The 22585-nt window shown below is 42.1% G+C and overlaps 1 protein-coding gene across 3 annotated transcripts in view; it reads right to left on the bottom strand.

Annotated features, from left to right (window-relative positions):
- The window catches only part of RNF146 (ring finger protein 146), a 79917-nt gene extending 57736 nt beyond the window's left edge, over positions 1–22181 (bottom strand). Inside the window, exon 1 of one of the 3 annotated variants that reach the window (XM_044064051.1) lies at positions 21940–22181. The gene's annotated coding sequence lies outside the window, so the exon portion shown is untranslated. Of the gene's footprint in view, positions 1–21858; positions 21907–21939 lie in introns of those variants that run through there. The other 2 variants (XM_044064043.1, XM_044064058.1) reach the window with 2 other exon arrangements.
- Between the last annotated feature and the right edge of the window lie 404 nt (positions 22182–22585).

The following is a 22585-nucleotide window of genomic DNA, read 5'->3' as shown; positions in this document are numbered from 1 at the left end:
GCTTTGCTCTACGTTGCTCCTCTGTGCCCTACGGTGCCCTGGTTGGCACGGCGCGCACGTCCGCACAAACAGACTGCGCTGGTTAAAGCTCTATTTCGCTATGGGCACCTCTACTGCGCTAGGTTAACAGTTATTAAACTATGGGCAACTTTATTGCACTGGGTGAAGCGCTGCTTAGCTGCAAGCAATTATATATCAGGATCATTTAAAATATTTTGTTCACTGATACATTGGCCATTTCACTGCGTTTTACTACTATTTACACATATTTTTGTCTGGTATTATTTCATATACTGATTTAAAAATAAATACGAAGGGGAGTGGTGGGACTCGAACCGTGAATGCCTCTTCTTTGTGCGAATGCCCTACCATTACACTATTGCTATTTGGTGTGATTTGCATAAACATTCTTTCTTATGCTCTTCCATGTCAGAATTGCTAACTCTAGCTAAGCAATGGGCACACCTGCGCAAATACAGGCAGCTATTCCGGGTATTTAAAAAAATAAAATTAACTTTTTATAACTGTGATGGGGGTTTACAATGTCAGGGAGTGTGGTGTTGGGTGCAAGGACATTTGAGCGGACTCGCTCTTGTGTATTTGCTTTTACTTTTCAATCACTTGCAGGGACGTGGGCATTTAGACTACTCTGCAGTCGGACACGCCCCCTGCTTTCTTACACGGTCCATGTATGAATTACGGTTGGGTCAGCGTGCCCTCATGCATATTCGTGGCACTCTGACGTCATACCGTTCAACTGCAGCCTCTGAGTAAGACTTAAAAGGAGGATTCGTGAATCCGGGGGTGTATAATGACATTATTATACTGTAGATCCATGGCAAAACATTTTAGTTGAAAATAAGAGCTGTAAAGAGCAGGTTAGGCCAATGTGAGAAAGTACTAGACAGCGAGTTGGATTTCAACTAGAGCTTGCTATTAAACACCCACCAAGCTGAGGAGATGAAAAGGCACATCATTGAAGAATGAAAAGAAATTCAAGGCTTCTAGTTAGAAGCTAGCAAAATTTGGGGAACAAAAAGAATGTCTGACTTGAAGTTGATATATAGAGGGCACTATAAGGAAATTAAAAAAATGTGAAATGATAGTTGTAGCAATCAGAATTTTTACACCACAGCAAGAAAAGGAAAAATGGAAGTTGTAAAACAAAAAGGGGGGTGCAAGAAGCATTTAAAAGATTAAATTGTGCTCATGTCAAAAAACTGGAATAATTTTACAGAGTTTTTATTTTTGTATTTAAATATGGAAATACCCACACGGTCTGAGTTTATAGTTTTTGTCAGTTATCAAGTGTTATAATTGTCGCACTCCTACTCTCTGTTAAGTGCCATGGATCCGTATATACTCTTGAGCCTCCACCAAATTAGGCAGATGGAACTTAGGTTTAACGTCTCATCCAAAGGATGGCATACTCAACAGTACAGCACACCCTCCCTCCCACAATATGTTGAAGACTAATGAGTCTTTATGTAGGTAATGAATGTGAAGCTCTAATCTTTTGAGCCTACTCCATGTTTTGTCTCTCTCTGTCTGAGGCCAGAGACAGACAGCACACCTGGGGACAGCTGGTTTGCATAAATGCATCAATCATTTCCAGACCTAGGTAGGGCCATGCACTCCACAGTCCTACCAGAGAGCATATTTTTTTCTATACGAGCACAGTGCTTGAATTCCTCCCCTAAACAAAAAAAAGGATTTACTGCATGCAAGGCCTGCTGAGTTCCTCATCTTGACTAAACAGTAATAAAAACTGTTATACTGATGAAGTTATCTTTTCGTTTTCTTGATAGGATTTCCAGCAGAACAGGACTGAATGGAAGCAGGGATGTCTGCTCAATTTAAAGGTCTCTTGCCCCAGTTACCCATTTGAAGAATCCCCAGTGGCATCCCTCAGACCAAGAGAGGATAGCTGGAAAAAAAAAGGACATGGCCCTCCCCCTTTCATGCTGGCCAAAAGAACAGTGAAGCTGGAAAGGCAAATGAGTGGCTGGAGAAATAAACAATGGACACTGTAGGTTCATCCATTATCAGCTGAGGCATGGACTTCTTGACAGTGTCAAGGACTCTTTAGTAAGCAATTTAGTCTTTCTAGGTACTGTGGGACAATAGCCAGCCAGACCAATGTATTCACGACATAAATGGAGCATCCCTTCCCCATCATTTTTTTTAGGTTCAGGAAAGAAAACGGGGAGATTAATAGTTTGGCTTAATGTACTTTAGGCATAAAAGAAAGGATTAGTTAAAAAGAAACCTTGTCCCTATAGAAAATCACCCTAACAGCTTGCAAAGTGGATACCCTTCTTGCAGAGGCCAGAGCAACTATCAAAACTATTTTTCCATGTTAAGACCTCAAGTCAGGCATATTATCTGGTTAGAATGAAACAAGTGGTAGCCTCTCCAACAAAATATTAGGACCCCAAGGAGGGGCCACAGTTTTTCTTGGAAGACTTCTTACGCAAAACCCCTTAAAAGAACATTTTGATACGAGACGGAATTGAAATAGGAGGATCCATATGCTGACATGCTGAAATGACCGATAAATGGAACATAAGAAGGGCCACAGGATAGTAACTCAGAGAGTAGGTAGAGAGACCAACTTGTGGACCTCCCCACAGACTAATGGAGAACAAACAAAAACAATCTTCTGCATCTTAAAGTTTACCAAAATTGCACTCGGCAACTTCGCTGCTGATCCAATCCTAAGATAACCATTCTGCAATGCAGAGATCTGCAGTTATGCAACTTCCTTCAGTGAAGGCTATGGAATTTCAAAAATTGCATCAACATCAGATAGTACTCCGCCTCAGAGTGTTTTTTCTGGCTATACTACTCAGCAACAGCTCCTCGTGGTCCTGCAGAGTGGTCCTAGCAGCAGAGAACTGAGAAAAGCGACTACTTTCCTGATTTAAGTATTTTTGCTGTTTTTTTTTTTTTTTACCTGAAATATCTTCTCTTGCTTACCTTGAACAAGCTTAAACTGTTTTTTTTTTTTTAACTGTTTGTTGCATTATATATTATCTGCACTCATTTAGTCGAAAATTGGTCGAAAGTTGTTTGTTTGTTAATTTAACTGTTGAGGTTGCCCACTAAAGTGTGCTAGCCTGTGTAACTGATTTATTACTGTTTCCTGCATTTCTGTGTGCTTTCTATCTCAAAAACAAAATAAACAAAAAAATATCCTTGTTTTCCTGCCTCTCCTCGACTAGTTTAGACCAGTATACAGGCTTTGCTGTATTCTGGACTGTGGTGTAGTTCCTGTGGTGTCCATTGCCTTACTTGGATAGAAGGAAGTTTGCTCACCAGTGGGAGTGGGGAGCCTTGAGCAGCCTATCTGTCCCTGAAGGAGTGACCTCAGCACAAGAGCTTGTAGTAATTGGTTGTTTTGGACCATTTCTAGCTCTTCTGAAGTTCACTGTTTAAAATTCGTGTTTGCACGGTTGTGCACATAGCGCAGCGCCGGTTAAACGTTTTCTGGCTCCGCCAAGTCTGCTCTTCAAATTTTCCCTTAAGAAAGCTCTACTCTTATAATAATCTAGTCTAATCGCTTTATTATAAGCCTAGCACTTGTTCCCAAAACCTCTCTTCTAAGTAAGCACTCGCTAACTAAAGAAAGCACTACATCCACCTACCTTCCCTGTGAGTACCCACTTCCCTTAAAGGCACAGCACTCCCTTATAATATTCTAGCATGTCGAGTGGTAGATTGCTGGCATCCTCCGGTTCAGCTGGTTAATCTGGGAATCTTGAGACAATGCTACAATTGTCTCATGTACACAGACAACCCTCTCCTCCTCCCAACACACACAAATACATGTGAGAGATGCAACTATATAGCCAAACTGGAGGCTGAACTCTCTCAACTCAGGACTGTCAAGACCAGACAGGAGGAGAAGGTAACCACACACACACCAAACCCAGTCCCACATAGACCTACCACAACTGCAAACCAAACACATAAAAACACAAAGACATACTCGGAGGCTCTAACAAAAAACTTACCAAAACAACAGAGGCTCCCAAAGCAGACACCCAAAGACACCCAAAAATCCATCACCTCAAAACATAACATATGCATTACATACTTCAATAAATCAGTGTGTCAAACAATCACAGCCCTTAAGGCTAAACACCATGCCTGATACACTAGTAATAGGTGACTCTATAGTCAGACACACTAATGTTCCGCTTACCAGGCTGAACAAGGAGAGGATAACAGCGAGATGCTTATCGGGAGCTAGGATCCGCCACATAACACACACACTCAGGTCTCTCCAAAGCAAGTACAAATATGACTCAGTCATTGCCCATGCCGGCGTGAATGACCTGAGACGTACCTCCCTGGACTACATGAAGAGAGACAGAGGAGCTCTCTGATTATGTAGCCCAGGCTGGTATGACCCTGACCCTGAGCAGCATCTTGCCCTCACCAAGAATGATGCCACAATACAAAAACAAGATGACCAGCTTTAATAACTGGCTCAAATACTGGTGTCATTCTAGGGGGATCCAATGTCTGTCTGCTTGGGATGACATGCTGGACAAGCCACGCTGCTTCGCAAGGGACGGCTTGCATCTGTCACCACTGGGCTTCCAGATATTGGCTAAGGCTCTTGCCTCCCCCATAGTGCCTTTTTTAGGCAAGGCTCAAAAGACAAACCCACCTCCTTAGAAAACAAAAATGGAAAAAAAAAAATTAAGGGTAATGCTGCTCAACGCCAGAAGCCTAAATCTCAAGATGCAGGCTCTCGAAGCACTCCTCAGTATGGAGGACATAGATGTTTGTGCAGTAACTGAGTAACTGAAACCTGGTTCAAGGCTACTGAGAGCACCCCAGCGCTACCAGGCTATACCTCGTATCATGCTTTTTGGCCCAAAACTCGGGCCAAACCAAAAAGGGAGGGGGAGTGTCCATATTCATCAAGGACACCCACACCTCCAGGTTAGTGGCAACACATGAAGCATCAGAGACCATCCAGGTGCAACTAACCGTAGGCAAAACTGCTATACAACTGGTAGCATGTTACAGACCACCCTCACAATATCAGGAACCCCACTCAGCCTTCCTGAAGACATTGGAGGATATGAATGGCTCACCAAACACCATCATATTGGGAGACTTGAACTACCCTAACATAGACTGGGTGCATTATTCTAGCCCAAAAACCCTAGCCCAAAGGTTCCTGGAATTCATAAATTCAAACGCAATGGAACAGCTAGTCACCTCTCCCACAAGGGGAGATAATATACTAGATCTGATCATCACAAACATGGGGACAAAGTGCTTCACACCGGAAGTATACCCTTCACTAGTGAGATCTGACCACAAACTAATCACCCTGGATATACATATCCCACCTCCACCCCCAACACAAAAGACTACTGTGAAAAACTTCTCAAAAGCCGACTTTACACTTCTAAAAACTGAGATGGTATCCTTTAAGCCCACTGGGACAGTGGAAACCACATCCCACAATGCAGAATCCTTCACAAATGTTTTCTACGGACATCTCCAAGAATGCATGGATCATGCAATCCCAAATAAAACCAAGACCCTCTCCACCAAGGGCAGGCGTCCTGTCTGGTGGACCCCAGCCATAAACAAATTGTATAACAAAAGAAGGAAGCTACTGCATGACAGAGCAAAATCCCATAAAGAGAAGGCATCTCTGATCAGCATTAGTAGAAAGCTACGTTCTCTCATAAAAACATACAAGGCAAACTTTGAGAGAAAAATCGCTATGGACACTAAAGATAACCACAAGGCCTTCTTCAGCTATGTTAGAAACCTGGGCAGAAACCCTCAGATGTTCAGAGTTAGTAAAATACACTGAACCCACAGATATTGCCAACATTCTGGCAGACAGGTTCAGTGCAAATTTCTCCCCTCCCTCACCCTTTATCCCAGCTGAATGTAACCGGTGAGAACCGCCCTCAGCAAAGCTAAAAACACAGCATAAATGGGACCTGACGGTATCCCGGGTTGCATGCTACGTGAACTCCAAGAGGAGCTAAACCTGCACATGCTATTTAACCTTAGCCTTACTACAGGATATGTGCCTGAAAACTGGAGTACAGCAACAGTAGTCCCACTCCACAAAGGAGGCACCTCTACTGACCCTGGTAACTACCGCCCCATAAGCTTAACCAGCCTGGTCTGCAAAGCTATGGAAAGAATCATTATGGAACTAATAAACAAACAGAGACATTGGGGACTTACAGACACTTGATCCCACCCAGTTCGGCTTTGTAAGAGGCAGATCCTGCCTTTTAAACCTGGTTGACTTTTTCGAAACAGTCACTAGAGCCATTGACGAGGGCAAAGCAGTCCATACAACCTACCTGGACTTGGCTAAAGCTTTCGACACAATACCCCACTCTGGCATTATAGACAAGCTCAACAGCTTAAATGTAAATCCATATGTCACAAGATGGGTGGCAAACTGGCTAAAGGATAGAACCCATAAAGTCAAAATCGCTGGAGCCATGTCAGACTCAAAGCCAGTGACAAGTGGTGTCCCACAGGGCTCTGTCCTGGGACCCCTCTTGTTCGGCATTTATTTCTCAGATGTGAAAGCAAACATGGGAGGGTTGTGGCTGACACAGTTTGCAGATGACTGCAAACTAGGCGCCATAGTCGACAGCTGACACACATCCTACAGAAAGGCCTCACTGAAACGGACAACTGGTACCAGAGTCATGGCCTTAAATTAAATGCCAAAAAATGTATAGTCATCCCCTTTGGGAAAGACAAAGTGCCCACAAATTATCACATAGGCGGTAACCCACTGAGTACGGAAAAAGTAAGCAGAGACCTGGGGACCCAAGTCGATAGTGACCTCTCATTTGACACCCACATTGCCAAAGTGGTTAGAAAGCCTTTCTACCTTGCCCACCTTATCATGAAGGGATTCACATCCAGATCAAAGGAGATCATTGTGCCACTGTACTCCTCCCTTATCAGGCCCATGATTGAGTACAATGCCCCATTTGGTATGTACCTCACCCGGCACTTGCAACAGCTAGAGAGACCCCAAATGATTGAGTACAATGCCCCATTTGGTATGTACCTCACCCGGCACTTGCAACAGCTAGAGAGACCCCAAAAGTACCTCACCAAGAGGATCAAGGGGATCAAGGGTCTCCAACATATGTCATATGCTGCCAGACTAAAGAAACTCCAACTCTATTCAGTGGCATACCGCCTACTCAGGAGGTGATCTGTGCCTGACGTACAAGGCCATGTCCAATCAGGAATTGATGGACATGCTCCACCTCAAAAAATCCAAATCCATCAGAACCACGAGAGCTAAAGATTTGAAGCTCAGCACAAATATGAATAGGACATGCTGGAGGGGACAGATTCATAATTACCTGTTTTTCTGTGCTTAAATTGTTGATTGTTAACTTTTAAGCAAAACTTTTAGCCAAGAAGTGCAAACAGGCTAATACACTCAAGTGTACTAGCCTTTGATAGCAATTTAGTTGAATAACAAAGCATTTACTGTATTTTCTGTTTATTCAAAAAAAACTAAAAAAAAAACAAAAAAAATACTTCTGCTTTCCTAAACTTTCCTAGCTAGTTGTCCCAGAGACCAGATTTGCTGATCCCTGGGCTTTGTATTTGGTTCCTGTGTTCCTCCATTTTCTTGTGTGGCCAGAGGGAAGTTTCTTTACTCACCAGTGAGAGTGGGGAGTACTGAGCTGCCTGTTTGTCCTCAGAGGAGTGGTTAGAGACAGCAACTAGTAATTCATTGGCCATTTTGGGTCATTTCCTGTTTTTTCCAGCCCCCTGCTATAAAGTGTGATTTAGCACGGAGTTGCCACAGGAGCACACAAGAGCAGTGGCGGTTAATCAAGGTTAAACTATTCGGGCTACCTAAAGTCCATTCTTCAAATTTTCCCTTTAAAACAGCCTTCCTTGAACTGTACTACTGATCTAACCAGCGTATCCTATAACTAAAAAGTTCATCTCTACTTGATTCCCAAGTAGACTATTCTCTATCTGTAAAGCCTAGCACTTGCTCCTACAGTACTTTTCATCTTGATATAGCACTTTTACTATAGATAGTACCCCACCAGCCTAAAACCCCTTTCTCGATCACCCACATCCCCCGAAGTCTTTTTTTAAGTTTTTTTGTCTATCCCTTCTAGCATGTCGAGGGATCAGTTGCTAGTGTCCTCTCCTGCTCAGCTGGTGAACCTGGGAATATTGAGGCAATGTTACAATTGCCTCAGGTACACAGACAACCCTCTCCTTCTCCCACAAAACACAAATACATGCGAGAGATGCAACTATACAGCCAAACTGGAGGCTGAGCTCTCTCAACATAAGACTGGCAAGACCAGACAGGAGGAGAAGGGTACCACACACACCCAGTCTCACATAGTACTATCACAACTTCAAATCATACACATAAACACACAAAGACATACTCGGAGGCTCTGATCAAAAATCTACCAAAACAGCAGAGGCCACCAAAGCAGACACCCAAACAACTACCACCTCAGGACACAACACATGCAACACATAGACCACACAGTCAGTGTGCCAAACAGTCACAGCCCTTAAGGCCAAACACAATGCCAGACACACTCGTCATTGGTGACTCCATAGTCAGACACACTGACGTCCCGCTCACCAGATTGAGTAAGGAGAAGGTCACAGTAAGCTGCCTGTCGGGCGCTAGAATCCGCCACAGAACACAAGCACTCAGGTCTCTCAACAGCAGGTACAAGTACGACTCAGTCATTGTCCACGCTGGTGTAAACGACCTGAGACGTACCTCCTTGGACTACATGAAAAGAGACATTGAGGAGGTCTCTGATTATGTAGCCCAGGCAGGTATGACCCTGACCTTGAGCAGTATCCTACCTTAACCAAGAATGATGCCACAATACAGAGATAAGATGATCAGCTTTAATAATTGGCTTAAACTCTGGTGTCATTCAAAGGGGATCCAATGTCTGTCTGCCTGGGATGACATGCTGGACAAGCCACGCTGCTTCGCAAGGGACGGCTTGCACCTGTCACCCCTGGGCTTCCGGATATTGGCAAAGGCTCTTGCCACCCCCATAGTGCCTTTTTAGGCAAGGCTCAAATTCTAAACCTACCACCCTAGAACACAAAAAAGGAAAAAAACTAAGGGTAATGCTGCTCAATGCCAGAAGTCTCAACCTCAAGATGCACGCACTTGAGGCCCTTCTCAGTATGGAGAACATCTATGTCTGTGCTGTGACTGAAACCTGGTTCAAGGCTCCTGAGAGCACCCCAGCACTATCAGGTTTTACCTCATACCATGCGTTCCGGCCCCAAAATCCGGACAACACCAAGAAAGGAGGGGGGTGTTCATATTCATCAAGGACACCCACACCTCAAGGTTGGTGGCAACGCGCGATGCATCGGAGACCATCCAGGTGCAATTAACCAAAGGCAAAACTGCTCTGCAATTTGTAGCATGTTACAGGCCACCCTCTCAAACTCAGGAAACTCAAACTCACATAGCTTTCCTGAAAACACTGGAGGGGATAAATGTATCTCCAAACACCATCATACTAGGTGATTTCAACTACCCTAATATAGACTGGGATCACTACTCAAGCCCAAACACTCCAGCCCAAAGGTTCCTGGAATTCATAAACTCAAATGCCATGGAACAACTAGTCACCATCCCCACAAGAGGTGAAAACATACTTGACCTCATCATCACGAACATGGGATCACAATGTTCAACACCGGAAGTATACCCCTCACTGGTGAGATCAGATCATAAACTAATCTCACTGGAGGTACTCATCCCGCCCCCACCTGAGATAAAAAAGACCACAGTGAAGAACTTCTCAAAAGCCGACTTCACACTTCTAAAGACTAGTGTGGTCTCTTTTAAGGCCCCCGAGCCGGCGGTAAACATTACTCAAGCCGCTGAATCACTTACAAATGCCTTCTACCAGCACCTACAGGACTGCATGGATCAGGCAATCCCAAACAAAACAAAGACTCTTTGTACCAAAGGCAAGCGTCCAGTCTGGTGGACCCCAGCCATAAACAAACTCTACAACAAAAGGAGGAAGCTACTACAAGATACGAGGAATTAAACCCGCAGTTAGGACAGCTGTTTACTCTTTGCCTCACCTCAGGATACGTACCCAAGGAGTGGCACACGGCAACTGTGGTCACACTTCACAAAGGCGGTGCCTCCACCGACCCTGGAAATTACCGTCCCATCAGCTTGACAAGCCTTATCTGCAAAGCCATGGAGAGGATCATAATGGAACTCATAAATAAAGACATAGGGAACTTGCAGACTTTGGATCCAACCCAGTTTGGCTTTGTCAAAGGCAGATCATGCCTTTTAAACTTGGTCGACTTTTTCGAAACAGTCACCAAGGCCATTGATGAGGGAAAGGCAGTCCATACAGCCTACCTCGACCTGGCAAAGGCTTTCGACACAATACCCCACTCAGGTATCGTTGAAAAACTCATCAGCTTAAATGTAAACCCATACATCACAAGATGGGCTGCAAACTGGCTAAGTGACAGAACCCACAGGGTCAGAGTTGCTGGCGCCATGTCGGACTCAAAACCTGTCACAAGTGGTGTCCCACAGGGCTCAGTCCTGGGCCCACTCTTGTTCGGCATCTACTTTTCTGAAGTACAAGCAAACACAGGAGGGTTATGGCTGACAAAGTTTGCAGATGACTGCAAACTGGGCGCCATAGTTGAAAACACATCTGACACAGATATCCTTCAGAAGGGTCTCACAGAAACAGATAACTGGTGCCAGAGTCATGGCCTAAAGTTAAACGCCAAGAAATGCATAGTCATACCCTTCGGGAAAAACAAGGTTACCCCTAGCTACCATATAGGTGGCAATCCACTGAGCACAGAAGAAGTTATCAGGGATCTGGGGACTCAGGTTGACAGTAACCTTTCGTTTGACACTCACGTTGCTAAAGTAGTTAGGAAGACCTTCTATATTGCCCACCTGATCATGAAGGGATTCACATCTAGATCAAGGGAGGTCATCGTCCCCCTGTACTCATCACACCAATGATTGAGTACAATGCCCCATTCGGAATGTATCTGACCCGACACCTGCAGCAGCTGGAAAGGCCCCAAAAGTTCCTCACCAAAAGGATAAAGGGTCTCAAAAATATGTCTTATGCTGCCCGACTGAAAGAACTTCAGCTCTATTCAGTCGCTTACCGCTTGCTCAGAGGTGACCTGTGCCTGACATACAAGGCCATGTCAAACCCAGATTTGATGAACATGCTTCACCTCAAAAAATCTAGATCCCTCAGAACTACAAGGGCGGGAGACTTAAACCTTGACACTGTTATTAATAGGACGTGCTGGAGGGACAGATTCATCACCCAAAGACTCAATATGCGGTGGAACAAAATCCCGGTACATGTGAGGCAGAGCACCTCGCTGGCAGTGTTAAAGAGAAATCTTGACCAATGGATGGGAGATCGCAGATATACCCCAAGGATTACCTCAGTGTCTCTGCTTGACAGAGGCACAGCAAAATAATGGGCATAGTTTTCTTCAAACTAAAGGGGTGGCGAAAGCAACAAAAACTCTGGGCTAGGCTTGTAAATGCCCTTGGGCAGATATGAACCTGTAACTCAGAGGCTTCCCATACTCTGGAACAGAATCCCAGTTCATGTTAGGCAGAGCCCCTCACTGACTCTCTTCAAGAGAAATCTTGACGAGTGGATGGGAAATCGTAGGTTTACCCCAGGGGTCATCTCTGTGTCACTACTACACAGAGGCACAGTATTCTAAATCTATTCTGTACACTTTTGTACCATTACATGGGGTGGCGAAAGCCACATCACTATGGCTAGGCTTATAAATGCCCCAGGGCAGACAGCCTAGTACCAAACTATGAAACTAAAAAGTGAGATTATAAAGCCAGTCTGTCACAGTCTGATGAAGACCATCAGTTAAGAACCTAAATGCCTACTGTGATTGACAATGTGACTTTTCTCCATGTTCTGCCCCCTTAAGCCATTGACTTATCACTTTTAGGAGTATCCACTGTAACTGGAGATCCCAATAAAACATGTTAGCAGTTAACTATTCCTTTTTTTCAATGGCAACGCCAGTCATCAACTCAGATCTGATCTATTAGGATAATTTCCTGAAGCACAGCTTTTTTCCTTACTCAAACCAAGAAAATCAAATGCCATTACATTCAACTTAGTCAGAACTGAATTTTCTTATTTAGATTTTTCTACAGAATCTACAGCTGAACATTTTAAATTCCACTTACCTGTCAGTACAACAACTTGCACACAGTGTATAGTCAAATTCAGGTCACCACCATGGGTCACACCACACACTGAGATATCAATGCCCCACAGAAACAAATCACAAATTAAAGATTAATCTCGCACATAAACAAGCTGTGGCATAAATACCACTAAGACAGAACTACTGTCAGTTTCTCTCAGGAACAACTGCATACACACCATGCTTTTAAAACAAAGAAAAATCCTGCCCATAACAGCTGCAGAACAAAGATTCTAATCAGGGTACAGTAACTACTATATCATGGCAAATCAGCCCAACCACTTTCCTACCCTGAATTCCACACACCCCGGCAACCATTCTGTGCTTCTGCACCACAACTTTCTAACCTCCAATTCTTCTGCACCACAACTTTCTAACCTCCAATTCTTCAAACTGTCCACATTTAAGACTTTCCAATTTCTGAATCTGTGTGCGCTCATAGGTGTGTACTGTGTGTTTATAGGTGCATACTAGGCCAATGACCACAAGTAACTTTTTAAACCTAGCCACACATCCCAAATCACTGAAATTCTGGTACACTAGATATGCAAGCAGGGCCTTGGGAGATAAACGATTTACAGGCTGCCTGTGCTCATCAGAGACACAGGTGCAAAACGTTTACTTTAGAAATGTATGTGTGACGGCTGCTGAATTCATGCAGACTCCATTTTTGAAGATGGCTGCTTTATTCATCTCCCATCTTATCACCTTTATGTACTACTCGCCCACGGTGCAAAACTTTTACTTTAGAAATGCATGTGTGACGGCTGCTGAATTCATGCAGACTCCATTTTTGAAGATGGCTGCTTTATTCATCTCCCATCTTATCACCTTTATGTACTACTCGCCCACTTGAGCTCTGAAATTTGTTTCTTGAGGTTTTCTGACACGGAGTTCAGGATAGGCCTTGTCATTAAAAAAATAATACACTTAAAAGCATTTATGCTTAAGAATACCAGATCAGATGCAGTCAGTATCTTCTTGCTGCTACCCAGTATCTTTTACTCTTCTCCACATATTAACTTTCCTCACTAAACAAATCTGACTGGAATGCATGCTCTGAAGTGGACATCCATCCTTCTCTCACCAATGCGAAGCCTTAAGTACTCTAACCTGGTTAGAATTGCCTACCTATTAGAGGCTTACACAACTAACAATGGTTAATGATGATGTGCTTTTTTTTTTTTTTTTTTTTTTATTACATCTTCCATTAAAATTCTGACCATATACCTTCTTCCCCATTGACCACATTTCTCCACAGACAATTCATTAGTATAACTAACTTTTAACTGTCCCAAATGTACAAGCACATCCTTGACTTTGGCTCAGAATTTCAGTTCTCTCCTAAAACTGGTATTTTTTGGAGAAAAGGCAGCAGATTACACTTAGCTTACTTCAGAAAATGCAAGCTAATTAAATTTATTATTCCATCAACTTCGAGTTAATAGTACTAATATTTCAGAAAGCGGCCCCGATTGCACCAGATTATTTTTGCATTTGTCTCAGATTCTGGAAGTAAGATGTTGAGAGTTCTGTCATTAGCACAAACCATAATACCAACAGACAGAGCTCCATATACACTATTCAAACTCCCATTTTTAAGTGGACCTCAAGTAATTTGAGGTCCCCTAGCAACTAATTACTATGGGTTTACCCAAAACAACTTAATAGCAAAATGACAAAGTTTTCCCAATCTAAACATATTTTCCTTTATGTGTGATCTCTCTCATCATCTGACCCTTATTCTATATATGTATACTCACTTATTTTTCTTATTCTTACCAGACCTACTCGTCATAACCACTGACCTTGAAATTCTTACGTCAGTCTCATACATTTACCCATCCTCCTGTCTTTCCCACCAACTTAGTCATGCTTCCTACCACCCTTTCTTAGTTTTCATACCCTATCCACCTTCTCCCATCTTCCTTCTTCTATCCATTATTTTTCTCCAAAGTTTACAGCAACATTTCTCAAAATGGTGAACCCATCCTCTTTGTGAAAACCCAGGCCTGACGTGTACTTCTAACTGATTAATTGTATAAAAACTCAAGCTAAAATGTGTGCAAACTCAATCTAAATGCAGAGTGATAACAGTCAATGAATATGTACAGCTGACTGCAAATGAACAGTAATATAACAATATAGCAGGCAAACTACTGGACTTCAAGCTTGCGTATGGTAGTCGTGGGCAATGACAGTCTGCTTCTGCAGACTATAGCATTTAGGTAACTTGAACTTCTTTTGCCTTACTCCAGCGACAAATATTTTGTTATGGCAAGTTATACTACCAAACTTCTCAAACACCAAATTCAAAGATATTGCTCTTTGAAATTTAACAGGTTTGGCATTAGCATGCCTTTTTTTGAAAGATATGTAGCCTGAAACTCAAACTGTCTGGTCATTACTTAATATATTCGATGACTTACTAGGAAAAAAAATTCCCTGAGAAAATGATCAAGAACATGAAATGATAACCTGGACGAGAAATATGTATACCACAGTTATAAAAATCCTGTATCCATAATCCATGGTAATCAGGCTTCATTCTGTTTACATTTTACCTGTATCAAAGTACAAACCACCACCTATCTGCACTACAGGTGTTTTGTCATTCCATGTGAAACTGTGCCTGTCTGCATGCCCTTTGATAGCCTGGCACTCGCTCAGAATGATACTTCCATGCACTAAGTGATTGGATAAGCACTGGTTTCCCTGCAACTTTGCATAGATTAAATGGGTAAGCAGAGAATAAACAAATGCATGGATAAGTCATTATGACAAACATATCTATTTAAAACATTATGCATATTACTTTTTTCTTTATATGTTATACAGGTTATTAATTATGTATTAAAAAATCAAAGTAAATATAGCACTGAATAAACACTGCCTATACATAATTTTTTTTCAGACTGTTCCCTTCTTACTGCAAGAATATGTATACCTCTTCTCAAATTACTCCATGCATACTGCTAGACAAACAGTCCTGTCGCTGCAGACATTAAATTCTGTCCCCCTCCCCATCAGTAAATCAGGACATCCCCAGTACCTGCACCCTTCCCCTTATATCTAGGGAACAGGTCATCACTGCTCTCTCAAAAGCAAAAATATACAGCCTCCATGGGACAGATAACATCGCAGGCTGCATCCTACATGAACTCGCGCAGGAACTTGCAGCACCATTAGGCACCCTATTCAACCAAAGCCTGAGTACTGGTTTCATCCTAGCTGAGTGGAGGACTGCCACTGTCATTCCCTTAAACAAAAGGTAGAGTGTCCACCAATCCGGGAAATTATAGACCCATCAGCCTAACTAGCCTGATCTGCAAGGCCATGGAGCAGATTATCATGGACCTCATTAACAAGGCCATTGGCCACCTCCAAACACTTGACCTCACACAATTTGACTTCATTAAGGGGAGGTCATGTGCTAAATTTGGTCGACTTCTTTGAGACAGTCACCAAAGCCATGGAAGAGGGGAAGACTGTGTACATCGCCTACCCTGACCTGCCCAAAGCCTTTGACATTATGTCCCACTCGGGCATAACAGATAAGCTCTCTCAACTAGGCATCAATCCACATGTTACCAGATGGGTAGCAAACTGGCTCACTGTCAGAACCCACATATTCAAAATAGTGGAAGCCATCTCAAGCAGTAGACCTGTAACAAGCGGCGTAACCCAGGGTTCGGTCTTAGGGCCTGTTACTTGGGGTATACTTTTCTGAGGTGTAGGCCAAAACCAGCAGGCTATGGCTGACCAAGTTTGCAGATGACTGCAAGCTGGGTGCTGTCATCAATTCCCCTAGTGATGTGGACATCCTCCAAGAGGGTCTCACTCAGAGAAATGCCTGGTGCCAGAAACATGGCCTCAAGCTGAATACCAAAAAATGCATCATCCCCTCTGGGGAGAGTGACGTCCCCACAAAGTATCACATTAACAACATCCTAAGCACTCAATCAGTTGTGAGGGATTTGGGCACCCAGGTTGATAGCAGCCTAACCTTTGACCACCATGTTGCTTCCGTGGTATGGAAAGCCTTCTACATGGCTCACCTCATAAGTAAGGGTATCTCATCCAGGGAAAATGAGGTCATAACATCCCTGTATTCTTCCCTTACAAGGCCCATTATTGAGTACAACACACATGCAGCAGCTGGAGAGACCGCAGAGGTTCCTCACCAGGAGGATCCAGGGCCTCAAACATCTACTATATACAGATAGGGCTTTATCCCTCTACTCAGTTTCATACAGACTCCTCAGAGGTCTGGCATACAAGGCGATCATGGACACCACCTTGATGAGACTGCTGCATATCTGCAAGTCAAGCTCCACTCGAGTAACCCACATGCACAGCCTCAACCTTGTCTGTGACATCTGAAAGACTTGCTGGCTGGACAAATTTGTGTCCTTAAGACTCCTTCATATATGGAAAAGGCTCCTCTCCACATAAAGCAGAATACCTCTTTTTAAGCCCAACCTGGATAACTGGATGGGAAGCAGAAACTATACCCCCTGGGATTCCACCCATGTCCCTGCTGGACAGGGGCACTGGGTGCTGATTTGTCTACACATGGGTTAAACTCTTTGCTAGGTTTACATGCGCCTCAGGACCAACAGCCTAGTAGCCTCCTATGAGTACTCGTACCCTACCAACAAGCAAACATATACAAGCATTTTGAATACCAAATATCAACAATGGCCAAATGCTACCATTTCCCAAATTCCATCTGTATCTTGCATACAGAGCACAATGGAATTTAAACTAGGCGGCCTGTGCTGCAAACAAAAGACCTGCAGACACACAAAATGTCCCACCTGCAGCCACCAAAGAACTGAACCACATATTCTGTAATGATCAAGTTAGGAAGTACATAGGTGTAATTGCTATTATAAAGTGGGCTGGTTGAAAATGTTACTACCCAATCATGCAACAGACTAATACAGCTACTTAATCAAAGCTTACAATAACCATGCAATCCCTTTTCATGTTCTCCTAAAAGTATCCCATTAAATAAAAGCCATATACTACAAAACACACAATATTCCATCGATAATATTGTAAATATGATGCAACTAAAACAAATGTTCTGCTTCATTTGCAATACACCAACCTTTGTTTTCAAGTTTGCATGGAATGTTATTTTAGACTACAGACGTGGTCTGTGCCCTTTTTGTTCAATGCCCTCCTTTAAGACACACCTTACTGTTTTTGTGAAGCTAGCACATCTCCTTATCTGCTACACAACATCCACTTTAAATGGCTAAGTTAACACACAACTGATTCTTGACTACCTGCATGATCTTTACTTGCAACTGCTTCACTCTCAGTTAACTGAAAGAGAGTTACTGCTGATCTTGTAAATGAACTTATGTTGACACAAATGAGAATGCCTTCCAAATATGAAAAAAGGCTATATTCTTAAGTAAAAACAAAGATTAATTTTTCTTGAACTCACGAGATATAATCTCCTTCAAGAAAAACGTGCTGCAGCCTCCAATACACTAACATTATTGATGCAGCAGTAATTAGAACATTAACTATGTATCTTACAACCCTTTTCCAACCCGGTCATACTGTGCAATACACAAAGAACATACCACAACATGTAACTGCACTTTACTTTCTTTTGTGCTACAAAACCATCATCTTTGGTCACGATGATTTGAGAGCATCACCTTGACAGGTCATGGTAAGTGTCGAATTCTGTGTTAAAAAGGTCTGATAAACACAGCATGAACCTCAAAAAAAAAAAATACAAGTCTTGACTACTTAAGTTGCCTCTGATACTACAGATGAGAATCTACTTTAAATCAAAGTCTTGGTTGCTCATAACAAACAAAAAGCATCTGCTTTAAACCAGTGCTACCAACCAGTTCAACTCTCTGCTAGCTCAAGAGTAAAATGCGATAAAGCTTTACAGTCTATGGCACAGGTCGTGGCTGAAAAGTACAACACGAATTAGCACACCAAGATCCAGATTCCTGTAACACTTTACAAAAAAGAGTTACATTTATAAAGGTATAATATCAAGAAGAAGATTTAAACAGTTACGTTCTAGTTGCAAAATGAAAGTATAGTAACGGCAAGATACTCCATATGTAAAAATATAAACAACAAATGTACATCTAAAGTAATAAAGACATAAAAAAGGAAAGTGATTAGAGTAAGAGAGTACGATTAGGAAGAAAGCAGCTGGATATTAGGTTGGAGTTTGACAAGGACAGGATCAGGTCTTCTGTACGTAGTGTTTAAGTTAAAGTTTGAATTGGGCTTAATGGGGGACACTTTTTATATTAAGCGGAAGGGCATTCCAGGTGCGGGCTACACAGAATTTATACAGGGACTTTTCAATAATTTTTGTTGGTTTGTAGATGTCCAGAAGATGTTTGCCACATGTAAGAAGCTGCTGCCGGGGGTTATAGAGGGGGGGCAGGAAGTGGGGTTATAGAGAACTGAGTGTGTAATACGCAGTTATGGAAGAAGTTGTTTAGGGAATTCAGGCCATTGTAAAAACTTAACAGCAAAGCAGTGATGGAATTTATAGGGGAAACTGAAGGCAAATCTAGCTATTTTGTTGTATGTTTCTAATTTGGCGAGGAGAGATGACTGAAGGTTGGGTAAGGATTGGTGCTGCATATAGAAGACAGGGTAAGAGAAGAGACAGGGCAAGGGAGAGTTTGGTGGAGGGCGAGAGCAATTTGTGATTACGGTACAGAAGACCAAGTTTTTGGAGTTTTTTTTAATACAAAGATTGATCTATATATCAAATTTTAGTTCACTGTCTATAGTGACACCAAGTAATTTAGTATGGGGTTCGGATTGTATTGTTAAGGGAAGAAATGGAGAAAGAGTATTTCTGTTGTGCCAGTGTTTTAAGAAGGAAAAGTAACAGTTTTGTATTTTGTCTTAGGATTTAATATAGTGAGCCAGGTTTCGATGGAGATGAAAGTGTCTTGGGTAACAGCATGGAGTTCTGGGGTGCTATGGGCGATAAGGGTTGAGTCATCGGCATATTGTAAGAGTGTAGACAGGTTACTAGCAGTGTGCAATCTGTTAGTGAAAATAATGACCAAGTGGAGATACAAAATGGAGCCTTGGGGAATGCCAGTGTTGACAGGTAGAAATGTGGAGGAGACAGTTTGCCAGCGTATACACTGTTGTCTGTTAAATAAGCAACTAGAGAACCAGTTTACAGAGGGCATAGAGAGATGAAGATCAGAAAGTTTAGTTAACAGTATGGGGTGAGAGATCGTATCAAGACAGGAAATAAGTAGGTTGTTATCACAGGCTTCTGCTACTGTTTGAGTGAATGAGAGTAGTGCAGTAGATGTGGGGTGGTGGAGTTCTAAAGCCATGCTGAGTGGGAGTTAGAAGACAGTTACCCAGCAAGTGTTTAAGTAGTAGGGTGTGGACACATTTTTCAAGAATTTTGGAAAGGGGGGAAAAGTATGGCGATGAGACGATAGTTAGGTCAGTGGAGTTTCCTCCTTTATGAAGAGGGTTAGTGAAAAAGGATTTCCATATGTCGGGGACAAGAGCTTCGGTAATAGAACGATTAATAAGAACAGAGATAGGGTAGGCAATAGATTTAGCAGCGACTTTAAGGAAGTGGGGAGGAAATTTGTCGACAGAGGAAGAACAGGGTTTGAGTTTATTTAGATGGTTTTTGATGAGGCAGTGGGAACCGATTGTAAGGAGAAAGTATTGGAGGAAAGGGGACTGGAGGTCCAGGCAGAGAAGAGGCAGTGGAACTTTACAGAAACATTTAAAAAAATAAGTCAACAAAGTGGTTATTTAATAGAGCAGCAGTCGTTGTGGCAGTATGGAGGGGGAAGGGGTTAGGAGTAGGAGGGTTGCTGGGGTAGAGGATTTTATTAACAGTGTACTAAATTTTCTTTGGGTTTTTGTGTGGGTTACACTGGCTGGAGGCAATTTTTTTTGTCTTTGATGACTAGTGTTTCGAAGTTCTTGTAATATTGGAGTAGGGGAGAAGTTTTATTTTTACTCCACGTTTACCAGGCAGCATCTCTCTGACGCTTAATAGATATATAGTCCTTCTCACTGATAGTTTTAGAATTACAGTTAAGATTAGGAATAACATTTTTAAAGTGGAGATAAAAGTTTTTAGATTTACTGTTAGAACTTTATGGCAACATAATTAGACAGAGTAGTGCTGAAACCAAACACTTATTTACAGAGGACCATCTAGTTATACCTGTGCAGTTTAGCATCACCACCTCACTCCCCATATACTAGCATTATATCTAGGAAAATTTTTAATTTTCATAAAGGGACATATTGTTGATCTCACAGACTGAAAAATGGGATAGCAAAGATGGTTACGCACACAAATTATTGCTTGTATTATTATTTGCTGTACTTCGTGCTGTATAATACATCTATTATTGTCAATAATTACTTGTAGCGACCAAGGTAATGCACTCTGCACAAGCAACATAACATTAGTAACTCTACTGAGCATCAGTATAAGGACTTACCAAACTTGTTTACAAATCCTCACAAACACAGCAACCCTACAGGATGGTTATATATTAGGGGTATGGGACTCAACACCTAGGGCAAACTCAAAAGGAATCTCAAGGGAAGCAGAAAAGCTATTCAAAAAGGCAAAAGTGCAAACAAGTTACAAATCAAATGCACTTTGAACATATCACGGAAACTATCATAAATTATTACTGAAACAACGGTCTACAAAGAAACTGGCGTTGGCTGTTTGTAGTATTTCCTTCAATGTACATCTAGAGCACATCTGGCTGAAATGAACAGATGTATCAAATTCAAAACTCAACTTCAAATATATAGATAAGTATGTGTGAAAAATAACAACTGCAAACCATATCGACTTATACAAACCGGTCTACTTTCAGTGTACAACCTCGGACTGTGTAAATTGCATACAGGATGGATACAATACTCGAAACAGCAGACAAACGCAAAAACAAAATTAAAAACTACCCTAATTTAATTAAACTAATGATAACTCAGCAGTATTGCTAGCTAACGTCTACAATAAAAGCTACCCACTTCACACTGCAAATCTTAAAATACAACCACCAAAAATTGGAAAATACAGGCAAATAGACAGATAAAAAGGCAAATATGCAGTACAATTTCAGTAAGTCTAGAGGACATGCATGCGCCCTAAATCAGTCAGAAAATGACAAACGTCCATTACATTATGCATACACACTGCAACGCAACTGCTTAGCAACCACCTGAGCTCCAAGTCAACCGCTCCACATTCCAAAACAATAACAAGGCCTGTGCAGCGCCAAAGTACAAACACCCGCTGTCACCCTTACAAGAAATCGCATATTAATCATAAATTAAGCATTAAATTAATCAAATTTACCCAGCTACTCGAGATCACGGCATTTATGCGTTTTCCGTAAAGATGCGCCCAGTACCCCCAACCCAATAACGGCCGATTCCAATGAGCTTCTGCAAAATAACTAACAACCTCACCTCAGGTAGACAAACAAAACAATGACATTAAAGCTACCAATACCTATCACTTACAGTAGCTACGGGGTCAATGAATGTACAAGTGCCACTATGTAGATCCATAATATATCATAAGTACTAAAAAAAAACACTTACCAGAAGGACACTTTCTAGATACCTCCCAAACCAGTTCTTGTAACTAACGTTTCCTCCGGAAATGACGCGTCCTCAAAGAGTTAAAAGGTTGTATTACGTCAGGTCGCTAAGGTTGATGTTGATGTTGAGAAAGTCAGTGGGGTGATTAGGCCTGTCATGGGATCATAGGTTACTTGTCAGGCGGTTTGTGTGGCTGATGTTTGTAAGGGTGTAATCAGGAGTCTTAGTGTAACATTTTTTAACGGGTGTGGTTTACAAGCGCTAGACTCTGTCATAGCGTTTGTAAGCCACACCCGTTAAAAATGTTCCACTAAGACTCCTGATTACGTTTAGATTTCTGTAATGAAATGGCTTTATGACAGATCTGTGCATTATTGTCCTTCTAAAAGTAGCATTTTTATACACGTAGGGGTGACAGTGGAAAACGTGCAAAAAGAGAAGAACGTGCATGTCAGTTTTATGTTTGTATGTATTAGCTGGTGGAAAACAGAATAATGATGATATATGATTTTACATTACTTATGCCTGGCAGTCTGGTTGAATTAATATCGTTAGTAAAATACATCATAATCATGTAATACTGTATTTCATTTTCCCGTGGACAGTCCGGTTAAATTAGGGTTATTAAAATACATTAAATCTTTCA

The sequence above is a fragment of the Protopterus annectens genome, chromosome 1.part0 (assembly GCF_019279795.1).
Source record: "Protopterus annectens isolate FY-2018-M chromosome 1.part0, PAN1.0, whole genome shotgun sequence".
NCBI lineage: Eukaryota > Metazoa > Chordata > Ceratodontiformes > Protopteridae > Protopterus > Protopterus annectens.
This window is presented reverse-complemented; position numbering and strand designations above follow the sequence as displayed.